This window comes from Theobroma cacao, chromosome 10, assembly GCF_053813885.1.
Source record: "Theobroma cacao isolate CCN51 chromosome 10, ASM5381388v1, whole genome shotgun sequence".
Taxonomy (NCBI): domain Eukaryota; kingdom Viridiplantae; phylum Streptophyta; class Magnoliopsida; order Malvales; family Malvaceae; genus Theobroma; species Theobroma cacao.
Window position 1 is genome coordinate 4,207,126 of NC_142648.1, and position 7,116 is coordinate 4,214,241.

Genomic DNA, 7,116 nt, shown 5'->3' on the forward strand with positions numbered 1-7,116 from the left:
TGTGTTAGAGTTTTATATAGTTAATTATATTAATGAATTTGTTGATTTCTTAAAATTTTATAAAAAAGTAGAGTAAAATATTTTAATTTAATTTATTTATCTCTTAAAAACAAAAGATAGATCAAGCAGGATTGTTGATAAATTTTTTAAAAAAGTTTTTTAAATAAAATTTAAAAAAATTTAAAGAGAAATTTTTTCTTCTTTTCTTTTAAAATAGATCAACTTTTCAGAAAATTATTCTCTCTCAATCAACCTGTTGAGGGTTGTTATGTTTTTTATAAATTTATTTGATTTTAACATATAAAATTATATAAAAATTTGAAATAAATTTGTTTCGTTTTTATTTGATAATTGAAGATGATATGAATCTTTTTATGATAATTTTAATTAAAATTAAAATTTATATAATTTATTTTATTAATCAATTTTAATTTAATTTTTAAAAATATTATTTTTTACAAAAATTTTATAATAACTTTTAAATTAAAAAAACTATACCAAGCACTCCCTTAGTGATTTCATCGTTCAGAAAAATTTATGAATTGTTTTTGAATAAGTATATAAATATATATATATATATATATATATATATTGTGTTTTTTTAGAAGAAAAAGGAAAATGAATGCTTCTACTCCAAGAAGTTGATTATTAATTAAAAAAAAAAGCACCTGTGGAGAGTTGCAAAATAGAAAACAAAGATGCATTAGCTTCGTCTTACCAGGTCAAAGAACTTCGGTACACCGGAGGCGGTGTGGTAGGATGCCTTTCCATCGAACTGAAACTCTTTGTACCGAGCAGGACGTGTATCCTCTTTCTTCAAATAAAAAATAAAATATAACTTTTGTCCAGTATTCAGCTAGATCTCATTAACTCGAACATGCTGATCGCCTGGATAAGGTCCGTCTTCACAAAAATATCTCTTTTTTTTTTTTTTTTGGTATTCTCGTTCAGATTTGCTTCATCAGATTCTCGAGCCTTCGCAAAAAACATTGGACCACAATCGCTTCACCAAAAAACTTGAACCAATTAAGGTGACTAAACAAAACTGCAAGCGAAATAGAGCGCTGTTGTTACCAGGATATGGAAGGAGATGAGACTTTTGTAGAGAAAGTTTCTCCACAGTTGCTGGTATCGATACTTTCCTTTCGTTTTCCTAACGCTTGGTCCCACTGCATTATTTCAACGAACCTAGTATAGAGACAATGTCATAAAAATAAGAAAGCTACCTACCACAGCAACACCACCTATCGGATATCTGATATTCGATCGAAGTTGGTGTTTGATATCGTATCGACCTAAAAGAAAATAAGTATTGAGCCGGCGCGCCTCTTTGATATCGTATCGACCTAAAAGAAAACCACGAGATGGGCTGGGGGATTTTTTTGAGATTATGAAATTTTATTAATTAATTAAGATATTATTTAATCGATAAATTAATAATTTATTAATTTATACATCAATTAGTTGAAGATGAAATTTAAGATGATAGTTTTATACTAGAGTCTGTCTTACGTAAACATACATTCAAAGTTTTCTTATAATACGAGTATATTATATTAGAATTTTTTAATACATTAAGAAAAGTTAGAGATGAGGTCTAAGGAAAATAAGTAACATTGAAATCATATTTTATAAACGTTTTTTAATTTAGTCATTTATATGTATAATTTTGATGTATTATTAATTTATATATCAAGTGGAACCGATATGTTTTTTTAAAAAATATATACTATTTAATAAATTTAACGAATTTTTAATTTACCATATTGATCTTAAATCGAGATCGATCTAAAATATCATTTAATTGAAGTTATTAATTTGTCGAATATTAATTTATAGAGATTATACTATAGTTTGTTTTATTTTTTTTATGCTATGTGTCAAGCACAAGTAAATGTGGCATGGAATGGAGGCACATTTAAGAAGCGGATAATTTTTGTTCATTTGGGAATAATTTTTTAAGATGCAGTCTAATTAAACTCATATTGGATTAATTTATTTTATTAATAAATATTTATTAAATGTAAAATTTAAATTATATTTAAAAATATCAAAATATTATATGTAAAATAATATATTATGAAAATAATAATAATTAGATGAATGAACTAAGTTGAGCTCAATTCTTATTTTTAGAAAAGAGGTACGATAAATCAAACCTAAATCTGACTTGATCGGTTCATGAATATATATATATTAACACTTGGCTTTTCACATTTTTCCTATTTTTTAAATGACACAAAATTACACGTTGGCAACAAAAAAATCATTAATTGTATTCAAATGAACCAAAAGAGAAGCAATTTCCTTTATTGTCAAACTTAAGCCAGTTAATTTATTATAGGTAAGAATCCACTGTCCCCAATTGACCGTTAACACGTGGGAGCTTAAATTCTTACGATACCAAAACTTACGCTTCTGTCTTGAGATCAACGAAGGAGATTTCTTCATTCAGAAGAAAATTTCTTCTAAAAAGTTACTTATCCAAACAACCCAATTACAAATTCTGCTGTTTTGAATTGTTGCCAACAACTGAAGACACCTTTGAGGACAGTTTTTATATATTTTAAATTTTAAATTAATATTTGAAAATATTAAAATATAAAATAATATTTTATTAATTTAATATAAAATAATAATTAAATGAATGGGTCATGCCGAACTCGATCTTAACTTTGAAAAACGAAGTCCAGTGAATTGGGGTTGAATGTGACTTTACACAAAATATAATATATATTATATTGATTTTACTTTTTCAAGTTTTTCCTCTTTTTCAAAATTTTTTCTAATACTTTGAGGACAAAAGAACCACTAATTGTAGTCAAATGAATCCAAAAGACAAGCAATTTCCTCTGTTGGATGCATCCCCTGTGCAATTGAAGTCTTCAATTTTTTTCGAAACCAAAGACTTTAAAAGTTATGATCTTCCCATCTTCCTTATATGGTTGAAAATTGAAGTTGATAAATTATTCGAATAAGTATGAGACGTGATACATTGTTTTTAACGATAATTTTCATCTATCATGAAAATCTTAAATTTTTCAAAATTTAAGAGAAATCTTTATTTAGAATTTGAAATAGATTTTATCTATACCACCTAAACTAATATTATCACATTCTTAAACATGGGAGATAAATATTTAGTAGATAATAACAAATACGTGATAAGGGTCACAATTGAATTCTAAATTTAAATTAAATCTAAAATTTCAACATTTTCCCACTTGATCCAAACATTTGTTATTTTAATATGGCTAAATATCCAAATAAACCTCTGAACTATGTTAAAAAAAATATTCAACCCCTATCATTTTATTGCGTTCAAATAAATTCTTGAACTTTTGTTTCGAGTCAAATAAGCCCTTCTATCTAACCGTTGACTAACTTCCATTAATCAATGGTACATGTGATACTTTTATATCATGTCATCTACCACGTGGCAGATAATGTATAATTAAATATTGTTGATTAGGATTGAGTAAATGGGTTAAAAAAGTTAATTCAGCCTTTATCTTTTTATTGCGTTCAAATAAACCTTTGAATTTTTATTTTGGATCAAATAAGTCCCTCTCTCTAACCCTTGACTAACTTCCATTAGTCAACGGTACATGTGGCACTTTTATACCATGTCATTTATCATATGGCAGATAATGTGACATTAAATATTGTTGATTAGGATTTAGTAAATGGGTAAAAAAGTAAGCACACAAATCCTAATCAATAATATTTATTTAATACCAGATCATTTGCCACATGGTAGATGATGTGGTATAAAAGCATCATATATCGTTGATTAATAGAAGTTAGTCAACGGTTAGATAGAGTGGTTTATTTGACCCGAAATAGAAGTTTAGGAGCTTATTTGAACGTAATAAAAAGATAGGGTCTGAATTAATTTTTTTGACATAGTTCAAAGGTTTATTGGGATATTTAACCTTTTAATATCTACACAATATATTAGTTTAATTACCCAAATGCTTAAAATAAAAATAATAAATTACAAGAATCAAAATGATAAGTCCTTTAAGAACAAGTATTACCTTCCATGTATTACAATGTAAAAATCCCTTTCACAAAAAGCTCAATATGTGGTATATAACTTTATGGATAAACCTTAAAGGTTTATTCCATGTTCTCAAAAACAATTGTTATTCTCATAATAACTTGATGCAATCCAAAAAGTGGAAACAATTAAAACATTCAAAGTTTCACAATAAAATATGCTAGCATCTTAATTCAAACGATATGTGACAAGATAGAGCTAAGTTCTATTCGAGAAACATGATCCTTAAATAACTTTGGTTGAGCAAAGATAATCTGATGATGCATGCGGGTGCCATGTATGGTGGTACCGATACTTTATTACTGTAAAATATATGAATATAATATTATATTTATATCTTGTATTATCGATTTTTTAGTTGTCAATAAATCGATACCACATGGATGTCAGATATGATTTTTAATTTCATAATTTCATGTAAATATTGCTCATAGCTGTAGCCAATAACATAGTTTTGACTCTTCCTTTTTCTTTGGATAAATTCATATCCTAGCTTTTGATTTATGAAAAAAAAATGTGAATACATTTATGATTTTTTGGGTCAGTGTGCAAATTAAAATATTATCCATAGACATTCAATGTACATTTCTAGTAATAATAATATTTGAAAATTACCATATACGTTATTAATTATTTTCATGTTTTCATATATAAAGATTCCGACTTTGTGTTTGTAATTTTTTTGAACAATTTATTTATTTCAAAATTATGTGAAAAAATTGAGTACAATTAACAACGAGTAATTAAATAATTAAAAAACTTAATTAAAAATAATTAATAGGATTATTAGAGACAAAAGCTTTTACAGTATTATAAGTTCATAATATAAATAAATTAGGGGGGAAATCTCTCAAATTATCTTTAATATCACATTTAGTTTCTTTGCAGTTCGAAATTATAAAAAAATGTAGAGTTTCCTAGATACCCAAGCTCACTTTTCAATAATAAAATAATGTAAATAGATAGATGTTACTATCATGAGCCTTACTTATAAACTCAAAATCTATTCTATTTCTCTCACTTAATTATATAGCACTCTTGTTACACTGACTTTTTTCAATAATAAACTAATCCACCATCATTGTAAACCTAAACATTGATATTGACATAAAAAAAATAGCAAATTTAATAGTTTAATCCAATTCGTTAAATTAAACATGAATAGTAGTGTCGAAATCTAGTCACTATTCTAAACATTTTGTCAAAGTAGTCATGCGTATTTTGATAACCATTCTAATATGCATTTCAATCACTATCACAATAAGTTTTTTGACATCATCATGTTCAATAAGATTTATCTTGTTTTCAGAACCAAAAACAGCAATCTTGTTTTCAAAATTTTCAACAATTCTAAACTTACACTTCTTGATAAAATGCTCTTTCTTTTCACAATGATAAAAATGAGTGCATATCTATCACGATTTTTTGTCTCAATATGCAAATGAGTTTGAAGCTCTTCAATACTAAAACTTTTTAGAAAATGCAAAACTTTTGTCCTATATCTATTTTCAGAAGGTGAAAGTTTAGATAGAATTACTTCTACTTAAAGTGAGTTAAAGATTTTGATTTCTAAATCACTTAATTTAAAGGTTAAAATTTATAACTTATGTATTTGATCAGTAGTTGATTTAGTATTGGTCATGGTAAACTTAAAGTATTTCAATATAAAAAATTTATCTATCTCTTTTTTTCTCTTTTTGTAGGTTTACAGGACGTGTAAACATGCTGTGGGCATTTTATCTTTTCGTAAACAGCGCGCTATTGTTACCACGCTATGGAAGGAGATGAGATTTTTGTGGAGAAAGTTTTTACGAAACGGCTCCAACAAGTTTCTCAACTTGACCTCACATATCTATCGTCAGCCAATACGTAGATGGGCATTTTTCTGTAGATGTGCTTTCCATTTTGTCTTTTCGTCGTTTTTCTTATGCTTACAGATGCAGAAAATTATGGAAGGGACAGGAAAGTGGGGCACGGGATGGTTGAGTGTTTTGTACTTTTTCTAATTTAACATCAAGTGGGCTCTACCCGTTAACTTTGAGCTAACGGCAACGGCAAATAGGATTCTACCGTCCTTTTTCAGGCTTGTGTTGCTTTTAATTTGTTGCTGTGTTCTTTAAATATATATAAATATATATATCCACCTTTTCCATCTATTAGCCTCTTGTAAGGTTTTCTTCTTACTTTTTATTTAAATTCAACGATTCAAGCAAAAACCAGTAGAGGCAATCAACAATCACTCCACAAAAAAACCTGATGAAGCAGGCATTCACAACATCAAACAGTTAAAAGGAGTGATCAAATCAATTAGCAGGACTCACAAAAAATCTAAAATCAAACAGACACGAGTCTTCAAAACCAAGAAGACCCAAGCACAGAGCAGGAAACTCAGATCGACGAAAGAACTTGGACCACCTGGGAGCAATATAATTTATCACATCAATAAATATAATAAAGTAAAATTTTTTTGAGTAGTTGAATAAAAAACAAAAAATATAATTTACCTATCTTTAATTTTGAATAAGAAAGTGATGCCGCCTCAAGTTTTCAAGTACGATTCTCCCTTACTTTTGAGCCTTTCTAACGTCGTTAAAATTCACAAGCTTACTTTTTGTCAACCAAAGACAGATAATAAACCAAAAGATAGATGACCAAACATTATATAGGAGCGGGAAAGTGGGGCATGGCAGACAGATAATAAATCAAAAGACATAAGTCAGAAAGTTATGAAATGGGTAGGAAAGTGGGGCACGGGAGGGGCAGGGGATTTGTATTTGTACCTAAAGGGTTAAAAGCTAAATACAACACCACATATCGGATATCTGATATTCAAGTTCGAGTTTGGCATCGTACACCTAAAATATGAAATCGGATCTTAAATATGACCTTAAAAAAAAGTATTGGGCCCGTGTGCCCCTTTGTTTTGTATATTTTCATTTCGGCTAAAGTGCAAAGTACGTTTCTAATTTTTTTTCACTTTTCAAATAAATTTTATTTTTATTATTTTTTTTTATATATTTAATTATTGATAGGTTAATTCATTTTATTTTAAC

The 7,116-nt window shown here is 27.5% G+C and overlaps 1 long non-coding RNA gene across 1 annotated transcript; it reads right to left on the minus strand.

Annotated features, from left to right (window-relative positions):
• Positions 1-6,348: 6,348 nt before the first annotated feature.
• LOC148760289 (uncharacterized) lies at positions 6,349-6,693 on the minus strand. Its single transcript, XR_016023253.1, has 2 exons — positions 6,568-6,693; positions 6,349-6,478 (listed from the first exon to the last, which is right to left on the minus strand). It is a non-coding gene; the product is annotated as an uncharacterized LOC148760289 (long non-coding RNA).
• Positions 6,694-7,116: the final 423 nt, after the last annotated feature.